Source organism: Onthophagus taurus, chromosome 11 (assembly GCF_036711975.1).
Source record: "Onthophagus taurus isolate NC chromosome 11, IU_Otau_3.0, whole genome shotgun sequence".
Classification (NCBI taxonomy): Eukaryota; Metazoa; Arthropoda; class Insecta; order Coleoptera; family Scarabaeidae; genus Onthophagus; species Onthophagus taurus.
The window spans coordinates 10,311,645-10,326,966 of NC_091976.1; the positions used below are offsets into that span (position 1 = coordinate 10,311,645).

Sequence of the window (15,322 nt, forward strand, 5' to 3'; positions counted from 1 at the left end):
CAAAAAAGCGGACAACAACGGTCAAAAATGTTGGAGACTTGTAGTTGATTTTAGGAAATTAAACGATGTAACCGAATCCGATGCGTATCCGTTACCCAACATCACCGAAATTCTGGATCAACTAGGCAGATCTAAATATTTTTCAGTAATTGACTTAGCTTCCGGATTTCATCAGATTCCACTTGATGAAGCTAGTCGGCATCTCACGGCTTTTTCCTTTGAAGGTCATTACCAATATAAACGTCTTCCAATAGGGTTAAAAGGATCTCCAGCCACCTTTCAACGACTCATGAGCAATGTACTTACGGGCCTACAAGATATTAAGTGTTTCGTGTATCTAGACAACTTACAAGAGCATAATTCCAGATTAATAGAAATTTTCTAACGATTATGCGAAAATAATCGCAAATTACAACCTAACAAATGCACATTTCTTCGAAAAGAGGTTACTCTGGGACATATAATTTCAGAAGAAGGAATTAAACCTGATCCTAGCAAAATAGAATCTATTGTGAATTTTCCGATTCCTTCAAATCAAACTCAATTACAATCGTTTCTAGGTCTGGCATCGTACTATCGCAGATTTATTAAGAATTTCTCAGTACTAGCACAAGCTCTTTATAAATTACTTAAGAAAAACGCCAAGTTCGATTTTAACGCAGCTTATCATCAATTAAAAGAGAAATTAACATAACCGCCCTCCTGCAATATCCAGATTTCTCTCGTGAGTTCATTTTAACAACCGATGCAAATCAATATGCTAACCAGGAAAACAAAACACAATTGCAGATACTTTATCTAGAATATGTCATATCGAAAACGGGAATTCAAATGATGATTATAAAGAGTATTTGGCATATTCTCAACGTCATGTCATTTTAAACAACAACATCATCGACACAGTAGACGTTGAATTCTTATGTCTTAACATACAAATAATTATGGATCCTGAACAAGCTCTTCTTCATTTTCAAGATAGACAAGTCCCCGATTGTGTAACGCTTTCTCAGAATAACAAAACAACAGCCTACCTTCTAGTAAAAGCTTCAACCACAGAGAAAACGGAATATTCTAATATATTCAATAATTTCCTGAAATTAAAACAACTTTGTTTACAAAATTCTATTAAAGCTTTAACATTAAGTAGTAACGTCATTAATGCCGAAAAACTCAAAATAGAAGTCATTAGGACTATGTTACGGTACATATTTAAAAACAGTTCTATCAAAATTCCATCCGAGTTGTAACCAAACATTATCCGCAGATGAAATCGATACTATCCTCAAGGAATATCATTATAGTCCTTGTAGGTGGTCATCAGGGCGTCAATCGCACCTATAGACGGATTAAAATGAAATATCATTCGCCTAAAATGTATAAGGATATCAAAAGATTTGTAAAGCAGTGCGAAACTTATCAGAAAACTAAATGTTCTAAGAAAACAAAGGTTCCCATGATTGTTACCACAACGTCCAGCCATCCTTTTGAAAAAATATTTTTGGACAGTGTAGAACCTCTGAGCCAAACAGAGCATTTTAATAAGTATATCTTAACTTGTCAGGATGATCTTTCAAAGTTTTCTATTGCAATATCAGTAGTATAGAAACGCCGATTCTAGATAGGAAGTTGCATCACCGCACCACCGTGACGTCACCAATCCAATGTAAAAGGATAGGGAAGGGTACCAACCTATGGCTGTGGTGAAAAAAAAATAGGTACCAACCTATTTTTTCCTCCAAGCCAAGCCTTTGGTTGACACCCCACCCTATCATTTTACATTGGGCGGATGACGTCACGGAGGAGCGGAGGAGCAACAACTTCCTGTCTAGAACCGGCGTTTCTGAAAGATGGCACGTTGAACGCATAAAGGCGCGCCTCACAACTCTTGAATGCGCGTGCGCAGGAATTTAGGAATATTACGGAAAATAATAATAACACAATTTAACATAATTTAATTTCCCCCCAATCAACCCAATAATAGTATTAATAAACATTTTTATAATAATAATAAACATTACATAATAAATAGTAAAAAAAAATAATAAAAACCTTAATGTTATGGTACTTTTTTTACAAATTCAATTATATGAGCGTTCTTCGGTTTACCAATATCCTTTATTATTATTATTATTATGCATTGATCTTGTAACCATCTTAATCGGTAATACCCTTAGCGAGCCGGGTAGGTAAAAAAAACGTTGAGAAGCAAGCCCGCTTCTAACTCCACCACAACGGAAGGCCATGCGCAGCTCGTAAGACGTTTTCTATGAACAATAAATAGGGTAAATCCAACTCAACTTCGAATAAATTTTTTCTTTGGTTTAAACTCACAGAGACATTGCGCGCGGTTTACGTTTGACACGTTCGGTTGACACATGCCAATAGTTATAATTATAATAACAATCGTTAATATATTCAAAATCATTAACATTAATATGGTCAATAACTAATTTAGCTGATTCATTATCAGGAAAGTATCCATTAACTTTTAGGAAATCTTTAAATTTTCGATGATCTTCAAAGTCTTCATCACTACCAAAATACAGAATATCACCCTTGCGATAAACTCTCCATATGGTATTTTCAAATTCACAAAACTGTACAAATTGCGAATCATTTATTTTATCACCATCGATGTCTCGTATGTCTACAAGTACCAAATCGAGCTGGGTAATTTCTTCTGGGAAATCGGTATTTAAACACTGCTTCAGTTTAAGCCGAAAGTCAGTCCAAGACATTATGACAACGATGTGAACACTTCGATTTTTAAAAGGTAACTGAGACACATATGATTTAAATTTACAATTAAACATAATTTTTAAAAGTCAACTAATTAACAGCAGAATTTAACTTACAACTAAAATGGATTTACATCAAAAATTTAAATAATAAAAAGGATTTCGATGGAGTAATGTTAACAAATACCTTAGTGACTGAATTGAACTTACAAAATAAAGGGAACAGAAAATTACATTCAAACGCGATTCGCAATTCGACCATCGAAATCCTTTTTTTACAATTATATAATCAAAAAATATCAAACGTATAAATATCAATGGTGCAAACTACGCTTTACATTAATTTGATAGTTTATGTCTATAGGTACTACAGTAACGGTAACAAGATCACGATGAAAGTTTGGATTCTTCTAGCTTACGGCTTCGTTCAATTGTTAATTGGTAGCACTATTTCGGTAAAGTAAAATTTATCGTTTACTCCTTGTTCAATGTTTGGTATACTGTTATACGTATAGAATCCAATAAGACCCAGCGAGTAACTTGAGTTAGGGTCTAATTCTATAGGTGGATAATAGTCTTCGGAGATTTCGCTTTTTGTACTGACCAGTGTGAACGTCTGTGACATTTTCACTCAAATGAGTTATTTCTTATGTTAAGTAGGAAATTTATACATAATTGACCGCAGTTATACGGGTTATCCTTTTGAAAATTATATTATCGTGGTTATACTCAATTAAACATTTTTTTAAGTATTTTAAAAGTTCTTTAGGTGGTTTTAGATCTCCATAACTGTCGAAATATAACACTCTATTGCAAAATTTTTTATAGGCTACCCAATGGGTTCCGCTACCTCGGTGATCTTCTAAATTTACAACAGCTGACTCATAATATTTAGGACCTTCTTTAGGCAATCCATTTCGCATATACACTTCGCGAAAATTTGGAATTTTGAGTGTTTTAGCGTATTTTATTATATCGAGATTTGTTAGAGGTCTATTAGGTAGCCTAGTTAAAAGTTTTTTTGTTGCTTTTTAGTTAAATATAAACCCAATCCTTTTTTATACCTTTTAATATAAAGTCCACTTCCGGTTTCGCCAATCGCGATAGCTTCTTTCTTATATACTCAAAATCTTTACATCAACCGAAATATGAATTTTTAGAAATGATTATGAAACAGTTACTCGAAATAGGACTTTATAGATTCATCGATAATGATGCCGTTATAGATCCGTCTGAAGCGAAACAAAACTCAATTTTCATATTTGACGATGTAGCATGTGATAAACAGGATAAGATTCGATCATTTTTCTGTATGGGACGACACAATAATATTGATTCGTTCTACCTTACGCAAACCTATACGCGGATACCTAAACACCTAATACGAGACAATGCAAACGTCTTAATTCTATTCAAAGAAGATGAGGTTAATTTAAAACACGTGTATGATGAACACGGTAACACCGACATGAAGTTTGATGTTTTCAAGGAAGCTTGTAAACGGTGTTGGAACGATGATAAATATAACCCTATGATTATTATGAAAGATTTTGAAGTAAAGGATGGAAGGTATCGTATAGGAATGGATAAATTTATTTACCCGGACTAAATTATTGCGCTGTTATCTCGTATTTGTGAGAGTAAGCATGTCACATAACGATGAAATGACTAAGCGTTCCATACGTGAGAGAGATAAAGCTATAATTAACATAACAAATACTATTAAGAAAAAATATTTAGCGCTTAAACTCGGTCGAGAAAACGATGACCGTCTTATCGCTAAACTACATCAGCCTTTAAGTGATTCATTAAAAGATATAACTAATAAATTAAGTGAAGTGAAACCTTCTTCTTCTGTACATTACCATCACCACTATCCACCTACTGATGATGTCGGTGTTGACGTTAAAACGAAATTTGATGAAACCGATTTTAAAACTCCGGTATTTAGGAAAAAATTAACTTTTCCTGAAAGTGATGATGAATTTAAAACGCTGCCGGATGCAAAACAAAAATTGAAGGCGGAGGATTTACCTATAGAAAATCTACCGAATCAAATTGGTGATTTATATTATACGTTTGGTAAAAGAGGAAAAATTGATGAAAGAATGGGTATACGTTATGATCCTGATGAAAACGATTGGATGATTGGATCGAAGACTGTCCAGTTTAAACCTTCTCATATTATTCTCGGAGGCGAAAAACGCATACAAGCCTCTACGGGGTTATATGAACTTATACAGTTAAAACGACCTACGAACTATACCGAAGAGGATCAACAAGGTTACAAATCTGTTCTAGCGTATACGGGTGCGCATAAGCGAAATTTTACAGGTACCATAGTTGGAAATAAATCGTACAAGTATACTAAAATTATTAAACCTTTATTTACATTTAATAAATCTGGGGGTGGATTAATATCCGGACGACATCTTGAAGTGAACTCAAAAATCGTTGAGTATAAATATTGGGATGATGTTAACGAATTGGTAGATCGATTGAAATTGTTGTACGCTTCACATGCGGCAGGAAACAATTCCCATATTAATGAAATCACATCCATTATAGAAGAACTGAAGGAGAGCGGCGTTATATCATAATAATAATAATTTATGCGTACCGATGAACAGCGGATCAAGCGTGACTGGCGTGAGCATTGATAAGTTTGGTCGTACATTACGTTCTGCGCGGAATAAAGTATTGAATGATGAGAATTTAACTACATCTCAACGCCATATTGGATTCCCTTTAACCGTAGATGGAGATTATGATATCCAGGGACGTAAACTATCTAACGTTCAACAACCGACGGATGAAAACGATTGTGCGATAAAAATTTACGTAGACGAAATAACCTGATGTGTATCTTGTTGAAAAAGTGTTAAAGAGAAGAAAGAATCAAGTGTTCGTTAAGTGGTTAGGATTCGATTTATCCCATAACAGTTGGATACCGAAAGACAATATAGTTTAGGTTTACATGTTTTTTTCTAAGTAAAACATATATTTACTTTGCATTAAACTTAAATATTAAAAATCCTATTATTTATTTAAAAACTTTTAATTTTTCACATCCTTATAATTAATTAGCGTTTTAAATTTCTATTTATCCGTATTTCATTTACACCAATAATTCTATTGCTCAGCATTATTGTAACCACAATGTAATTTAACACTTCCACTGACGTGGTGCATTGAACTTTACTGCACCACGGTGATTTAATAAAAACTGCTTAGTTTGCATTTTTATGTAATATTAATACCTATTATTTCTAGAATTTTTTTACTTCACATTCATCTGTGGTACTAGCAACATCAACAGTTTTAATAAGCGGTTGCTCTCGTTAAAGTTTATATTTGAAACTCTCAATTCAGATCTCTTTAAAGATGTTCGCGTGTGATAAGTGTCAAAAGTCATTCAGCGCCAAAAGGAGTCTCGATCGGCACACACGACATTCGTATACTAATTACGTTAGGAACGAGTGTTCTTTATGCGATAAATCTTTTTCGAGATTCGATAGTTTTCAAAGACATAAAAGATGGTTTAGAAGTTGGTCCTCAGCGACAAGCGCCACCTCCAGCAATGGCAAATTATTCGAAAGCGAAATCCACCATCGATGTACCCCCATCTACATCATCGACGGTGAGGTCAATTTTGCAACCTTCTAAACGTCTTCCTCAACCGCTATCGGGTGATAATACATCAAAGGTATGTGATTTGTGTGGAATTTCTTTCACGAATCATATGGCTTTGGAGTCACATCTCAGGATAAATCATACGACAGAGATTGAGAAAGGTGTTGAGAAGATTGCAACTTGTTACAAAGATCGAGTTGCGTCTTATAAAATATCTGGAGGTCGTGATGATGATGATGATATCTCCACATATCTAGCGCGTACCCCAAATACTGTCGGAAATATTATCACACCTTACATGAAACTGAACAGCTCGGTGAAGGTGCAACTCGAGCTTTTATCCATTTTTATTAAAACAACAATTAATGAAAATGGAGATGAGACCGTTACCGCGTCCGAAAAGAATTTTAATACCAAATTCGAAGTAATTACACAATTCGCCGATTTTAATAAAACTTATGATGAGATGGTGGCAAGTATTAACCATCAAGCTGAAGAGTGTCAGGAGTGTCAAAGAATACGTGGTGGAAGGACCAATTTATTTTACAAAAAATCGACGGGATACCCATATAAATTTACTTTATTTATATGAAAATGGACATGAACATTACGTTTTAATTGTAAATCTATCACGTTTGATTTCTAAACAAGTATACAACCACGGTCATTCTGTACACCTTTGCGATGGTTGTTTAACACGCTTTTCCGCACAAAAGTTGTTAAACGATCATCATTTGATACGTATATTTGTCAGCAAACTAAACCCATATATTTAGTTCACATGCATGGAAGTTGTGAGGCAAGTTTATTTGTTGTGTGTCATTCTAATTATTGAACATATTGATATATCATGTAAATCTGCGCTAGAACGAAATTCGATTTAACTAAACGGAACAGGAGTACTGCAACTACATCCAAACTGTTCTGTTTATACAAATTCCTTAATCTTAAAACCGCATAAAGATATTTGTTCAAAAGTTATAATTTTATACATTCCACCAATAAATAATAATATAACTGAACATTTTAATTATACAATGGCGTTAAACAAAGCAAATTTAACTGAAATCAAAACTTCACTAGCATTATCAAATTATGAGCATAAATAAATAAACTTGATATACACAATTACAGATACTACACTGTTAAATACCGTAGAGCAAAGCTCCACAACGGATGCAAGTGCATTGTCAATATCACAAAATGAAGTATTAATGGGTAAGTTATTAATTTTTATTCTTATACCAATTAAACTAATGCTGTTATGAAAATTTGTTACCTTTTTTGCTTCCTTTTTTTATTGTTTCCAGTAGTAGATAAAAGCCGATTCTAGAACCTCCTCTCAGAACCTCAGGTCAAGGTCAAGGCCAAGGTCACGTTGAGTGACCATGACCTTGACCTTGCCCTGAGGTTCTGGGAGGAGGTTCCAGAATCGGCTATTGCAAAGGGGGTCGTTGACCAGTAACCTAGACCTAAACAATGACCTTTACTTTGAGCTCACCTCAGGTCAAGATCACGTTTAGTGACCATGACCTTGATCAGTAACCTTGACCTGAACAATGACCTTTACTTTGACCTCAACGGAGACCTTGAAGTCAACCTTAATTGTGACCATGACATTGACCTTGTACGTGACCTGAAATGAAGGTTACACGACGTGAGTTCATTGAAAACCCCACTTCGGAGGAGGTATGCTTTAAATAGCAGATAGAAAATCGTGTTCAACAGTATTGAAGTAAGAGTGTTGTGAACATGTTGACCTGCGACGTGTGTTACAAAGAGTTTACTAGACCAGATAATCTTGTGAGACATCAACGCACAGCATGTATTGGGAAACGTCGAAAGGTGGAAGAGGATCAACAAGGAGATGTTATAGTGTGTGAAATATGTGATGAACACGTAACCAGACAATGTTATTCCTCACATCTGCGCAGCAACAAACATAAACAGAAAGCCTTCGTAATAATAGATGATGGTGTAGAAAAAATAGATTCGATATTTGGAGATAAAATATGTAGTTTTAGAGTGAGCGATCATGAACGGAAGTACGTAGACATGAAGGAATTCAGTAACCGAATTAGAGAAAAAGTTATCAGTTTGATACAGTCCGTGAGGAATGTAAATGGTAGTTTAAAAGTGAATACGGAAATTTTTGGATTGTATTTCATAAATACGAAGGAAGAAGTGGAAATCAAATCATTCAACACAAAAAATAAAATTATAACAGTAGCCGTAGACTTGTACCAAACATACGAGGACTTTATGGACGAGATTATGGTGAAAATGTCGGAATTCCAAGAACGGGACTCAGGTAAGAGTATAAGAATAGAAAAGTAGTAAAATGCGAAACTAAAGGCGTTAATACTGCAGGTTGGACCTTGTTGGAAATATTATATCTTGAAGTGAACTGTAACAAGTTTAATCCTACAAGAGCATCGAGCTACATCGACTTACCGACATCCATAAAAGGGAAGAGAGCGGTAATAAACGTGCAAAATAACGATAATAAGTGCTTTGCTTGGGCACTGATATCCGCGCTGTACCAACCCACAGGTTTACCGCAAAGAATATCATCATACCCAGATTATAGGGAAACAGAATTAAAGTTTGACTGCGTAACATTCCCAGTACCCATCAGAGACATACCAAAATTTGAGGAAGAAAATAACATTTCAATTAACTGAAAAGAAAAATCAACTGTACTTTTTACTGGTTTTAAATTTATTAATCGTTTTGTCTTACATGTTTCGATAACAAGTTATCATCTTCAGAGACGCTACAAAGAATTAAATTATAAATTATACTGGTTTTAAAAACATGTGGGTTAATTAACGAAAATGAATAATTCTATTTAAAAAATAACTAAAAAATACTTACTGCGTCAAATTTAATTAAGAAGAAACATTTAAATTAAGGTTCAACGTGAATACAATCAAAGATCGGGGTGTAAAACTAAAATTCTTGTTTGTAATTTGTTTTTGGTGTTAACATCTATGCTGTTGCTGTCGAAACAAAACGTAACGTGAACTTGTTCTTAATCGATAACGGAAAGAAAGAGAGATGTAACTAACTGGTTGTACCACTATTGCGAACTCTGGGTACGAATTAAATTGGTTTTTAAAAATCAAAATCACATTCATATCAAATATATTCTATGTTAAGATCAATAACTTAATTTAATCTTATATTATGTGTTCATTATTGTGTTTCCTACTTTCATTTTACAGATCCAAATGTCGATGAGTTTCAAAATGAAATATTTTCCAAAATGAGATAATATAAAACGAGAAATAGGGAGAAGAAAGGGGGGGGGGGGGGGGGGGGGAAGGGAAAAGGGAATGTTTGGTCGTAAGGATCCCAAAAAGTGCGAAATTGTGTATACGTACCATCTACACAAAGTCCTCTGCAATTTGGGAGGTTAAGGTTAAGGAATAGGAAAGGGGTTTATCAAGGATTTATAGAGTGGAGTCTTAAATGTGTGTATCTGGTCGTTTAGACATTCGATATTTTGATTTTTGGTTCGACATTTATCTATCTCATATGTTTCTAATAAGTTGAGCTTAAATCCTTTATTCTGTTTATGGAGTAGTGTCAAATTTTTATTAATGTCAAATTCGTGGTTATGGATAATCATATGTCTACCAAAGTTGGAATTTTGGTTATTTTTGTGTTCTTTAATCCTTTGTTTCAATGATCTACCGGTTTCTCCAATATATGTTGCACCACAGGTGTCGCACTCTAATCTATATACACCATTTTGTTCAAGTGTTTGTAATTTATCTTTTGCATTAATTAAAATTTTTCCCAAGGTATTATTGTTACTAAATGAAATGTTGACATTATATTTAAGAAAAGTTTTACGAATAGAATAACCAATATTGCCCGGGTAATTTATTGAGCGATAGATTTTAGTTATGTTTGTTTGTTGTAAGCTTGTTGAAATTAAATGTTGTTGTTTTTTATTATATTTTTTTATGATATATTCAATGTCTGATTCTGTATATCCATTATTTTTGGCTATATTATGGATTATGTCTAATTCTTTATTTCTGCTTTCTTTTGAAAGAGGTCTATTATAGTATCTATTATAGTAGGAAACACAATAATGAACACATAATATAAGATTAAATTAAGTTATTGATCTTAACATAGAATATATTTGATATGAATGTGATTTTGATTTTTAAAAACCAATTTAATTCGTACACAGAGTTCGCAATAGTGGTACAACCAGTTAGTTACATCTCTCTTTCTTTCCGTTATCGATTAAGAACAAGTTCACGTTACGTTTTGTTTCGACAGCAACAGCATAGATGTTAACACCAAAAACAAATTACAAACAAGAATTTTAGTTTTACACCCCGATCTTTGATTGTATTCACGTTGAACCTTAATTTAAATGTTTCTTCTTAATTAAATTTGACGCAGTAAGTATTTTTTAGTTATTTTTTAAATAGAATTATTCATTTTCGTTAATTAACCCACATGTTTTTAAAACCAGTATAATTTATAATTTAATTCTTTGTAGCGTCTCTGAAGATGATAACTTGTTATCGAAACATGTAAGACAAAACGATTAATAAATTTAAAACCAGTAAAAAGTACAGTTGATTTTTCTTTTCAATTATCAAAAACTGGTCGATCATGGATCAAATAAACCCTTACGCTTTAATTGATAACCTTGGTACTACCGAAATGATCCACCGTTACAAAGAATTAACATTTAAGATTGAATTAAAGAGACAACATATCAAGTTTAATTCCATCTGTAAAACAGAAAATCTTTTCCCAAAATACACAAACTACAAACTTCCACGACATCTTACTGATTCTCAAATAAACAGAATTAGAATGAAACACGTAAACACTGAAATTAAAGAACATCATAAAAACATAGATTCATATAATAGAACACTGAACTTTATTTATCATAATCTAACCAGAAAACTTCACTACCTGGAATTAGAAGAAATAATAAACCAAGCCAAAACATTCAAAAGAGAAGATCTTACAAGACTATGGAAAACTAAACAAAAGAAGATTAACAATCTAAAAGAAAGGAAAAATGATATATTGACTAATAAAGCGAACATTACCAGATATTCAAAATCCTACAAATTCCACCAAAAAGTTACAAATTTATCAAACATTCAATTCTCCACCGACGAATGGAACTTACTCAACAAAGGACACAAGTATGCAATAAAACCACAACTACAAGACACAGCAAAACTGGCCATCGATTTAGAAGTCGCTGCTAATAAAATCCCAGGAGAAGAGAATTTAAGAAAGGAATTAATAGAAATCTTGAAGAAGAAAGAAAAGGAAAAAGTTCCCGATAACCAGAACAACAACAATAAACAAGAAATTAATACGTTGCGTAAGATTAAGTATAAAATCCGATCAAATTCATTAACAATTACAAAGGCAGATAAAAATGCAGGTATAGTAATTTTAGACAAAAATATTTACAACTCAAAAACCCTAGAGTTTTTTGAACAAAACAACTTTGTAGAATTAAATAAAAACCCCACAACCGCATTTCACAACAAAGTAAAGAAACAGATAAAAACATCACAAGAATTTCTTAAAGAACAAAATATTACAATATACAATCTTATTCCTATGAACCCTAAAATACCATTAGCATACTCACTCGTTAAGTTACATAAACAAAACCTACCTATTAGACCCATAATATCTTCATTGGATTCAAGTACATATAAAATATCCAAATTTTTACTACAAATATTTAAAAATGACATACAATTCAAACCAAAATACACCATAAAAAACAGAAACGAAATCATCAACACAATAAAGAACACCACATTACCAGTAGATTACACTATTTTATCATTCGACATAACTAATCTATACACCAATATTCCAATTACAGAAGCATTACTACTAGCAAAAGAGTTAATTAAAGATAAATTCAATGATACAAATACTGAACATATTTACAATTTTTTAAAATTATGCACAGAACAAAATTTTTGTCAGTTTGATTGTAAAATTTATGAATATAAAAAAGGTTTACCTATGGGCTCACCACTTAGTGGGTTGCTATCAGATATTTTCCTCAATAATTTAGAAAAAGAAATTTTAAATACCAATAATCCTAATATCTTACTATGGCGCAGATACGTCGACGACGTACTAATCATCTGGAATAACAAAGACCTAGACTCAATTCATTCTTTCTATGCCTACATTAATAGTTTGCATAATGATATTAACTTCACAATGGAAATTGAAGAAGATAACAAATTAAATTTTCTAGATCTCACCTTGACTAACAACGCTAAATTAATTACTTTCGACATTTACAGAAAGCCGACGCAGACAGATTCGGTCATTCCCAAAAATTCTTACCACCACAAAAACCATAAAGCTGCAGCATTTTGGGCTTTCATTTACAGATACTATAATACACCTCTTTCAAAAGAAAGCAGAAATAAAGAATTAGACATAATCCATAATATAGCCAAAAATAATGGATATACAGAATCAGACATTGAATATATCATAAAAAAATATAATAAAAAACAACAACATTTAATTTCAACAAGCTTACAACAAACAAACATAACTAAAATCTATCGCTCAATAAATTACCCGGGCAATATTGGTTATTCTATTCGTAAAACTTTTCTTAAATATAATGTCAACATTTCATTTAGTAACAATAATACCTTGGGAAAAATTTTAATTAATGCAAAAGATAAATTACAAACACTTGAACAAAATGGTGTATATAGATTAGAGTGCGACACCTGTGGTGCAACATATATTGGAGAAACCGGTAGATCATTGAAACAAAGGATTAAAGAACACAAAAATAACCAAAATTCCAACTTTGGTAGACATATGATTATCCATAACCACGAATTTGACATTAATAAAAATTTGACACTACTCCATAAACAGAATAAAGGATTTAAGCTCAACTTATTAGAAACATATGAGATAGATAAATGTCGAACCAAAAATCAAAATATCGAATGTCTAAACGACCAGATACACACATTTAAGACTCCACTCTATAAATCCTTGATAAACCCCTTTCCTATTCCTTAACCTTAACCTCCCAAATTGCAGAGGACTTTGTGTAGATGGTACGTATACACAATTTCGCACTTTTTGGGATCCTTACGACCAAACATTCCCTTTTCCCTTCCCCCCCCCCCCCCCCCTTTCTTCTCCCTATTTCTCGTTTTATATTATCTCATTTTGGAAAATATTTCATTTTGAAACTCATCGACATTTGGATCTGTAAAATGAAAGTAGGAAACACAATAATGAACACATAATATAAGATTAAATTAAGTTATTGATCTTAACATAGAATATATTTGATATGAATGTGATTTTGATTTTTAAAAACCAATTTAATTCGTACACAGAGTTCGCAATAGTGGTACAACCAGTTAGTTACATCTCTCTTTCTTTCCGTTATCGATTAAGAACAAGTTCACGTTACGTTTTGTTTCGACAGCAACAGCATAGATGTTAACACCAAAAACAAATTACAAACAAGAATTTTAGTTTTACACCCCGATCTTTGATTGTATTCACGTTGAACCTTAATTTAAATGTTTCTTCTTAATTAAATTTGACGCAGTAAGTATTTTTTAGTTATTTTTTAAATAGAATTATTCATTTTCGTTAATTAACCCACATGTTTTTAAAACCAGTATAATTTATAATTTAATTCTTTGTAGCGTCTCTGAAGATGATAACTTGTTATCGAAACATGTAAGACAAAACGATTAATAAATTTAAAACCAGTAAAAAGTACAGTTGATTTTTCTTTTCAATTATCAAAAACTGGTCGATCATGGATCAAATAAACCCTTACGCTTTAATTTCAATTAACGTCTATGGTATAAATTCTTGGTATAATGGAGAGAAAATGGTAGATGATATTGTAACTGTATGTATATGTAAACAGAAACGGGAGCGTCATGTAAACTTATTAGTAGTCAGCGACAATTTCGGGAATAACCACTATTGTTGGATAAAAAACTTATCTCGACTGATAAATACACAATCATCGACTCATGAACATCAAAGATATATTTGTGAGGGTTGTTTGCAATACTTTTCAACTGAAGACAAGTTGGTACGACATCAGATGGATGACTGTAAAAAAGTGAAAGCAACAGTACCAAGCGAACAAATAAAAGTGAATAAGTTCGGACATCTAGAAAAGGAAAATGTTTTACAATTTGAAGGATTTGAAAAAAAAATGAAAGTTCCGTTTGTGGTGTACGCCGATTTCGAGGCGATTCTGAAACCCTTAACGCCCGAAGAAGGAAAAGTTTACGATGATAATAAACCATATACGGCCCGATGTTTTGAACACGAACCATACGCGTTTGCGTACTACATTAAGTGTGCTTACGATGATAACTTATCGAAATTCCGAATATACCGAGGGCGAAACGCTGCTCTGGAATTTATTATAAGATTGGAGAAGGATGTAATAGAGATCTATAAACAACATTTGAGGCAAACAAAGGATATGATACCGCTAAGCTGTCTGGACCAATTTGTACATGAACTGAGTTCCGTATGTCACATTTGTGATAAACCAATAAACAAAGAAGAGAAAGTGTGTGATCACGATCACTTGACAGGATTGTATAGGGGTCCTGCGCATTCCGTCTGCAATATAAATTATAAATTACCGATGTTTATCCCTGTGTTTTTCCACAACCTGTCGAATTACGATGCCCACATGTTTGTGAAAAGTATTGCCCTAAACAAGGAGGAAGTAGAGGTGATAGCACAAAACAAAGAAAAATATATTTCTTTTTCCAAAAAAATAGTTGTCGGAGAAACAACCGATAACAAGGGAAAGAAACGCAAAGTGTTTATGAAAATAAGATTCGTCGACTCGTTTAGATTTATGGCGAGTTCTTTGGAAAAGTTGGTTTCATATT

The 15,322-nt window shown here is 32.8% G+C and overlaps 4 long non-coding RNA genes across 4 annotated transcripts in view; 2 read left to right on the forward strand and 2 right to left on the reverse strand.

Moving 5' to 3' along the window:
- Positions 1 to 15,322, reverse strand: part of LOC139431697 (uncharacterized) — a 193,526-nt gene that overhangs the window by 40,966 nt on the left and 137,238 nt on the right. The window lies entirely within an intron of this gene.
- Positions 9,072 to 9,682, reverse strand: LOC139432186 (uncharacterized). The gene is made up of 2 exons (XR_011642058.1): positions 9,249 to 9,682; positions 9,072 to 9,147 (listed from the first exon to the last, which is right to left on the reverse strand). It is a non-coding gene; the product is annotated as an uncharacterized lncRNA (long non-coding RNA).
- Positions 10,515 to 10,975, forward strand: LOC139431862 (uncharacterized). Its single transcript, XR_011641899.1, has 2 exons — positions 10,515 to 10,798; positions 10,900 to 10,975. It is a non-coding gene; the product is annotated as an uncharacterized lncRNA (long non-coding RNA).
- LOC139431864 (uncharacterized) lies at positions 13,523 to 14,174 on the forward strand. Its single transcript, XR_011641900.1, has 2 exons — positions 13,523 to 13,997; positions 14,099 to 14,174. It is a non-coding gene; the product is annotated as an uncharacterized lncRNA (long non-coding RNA).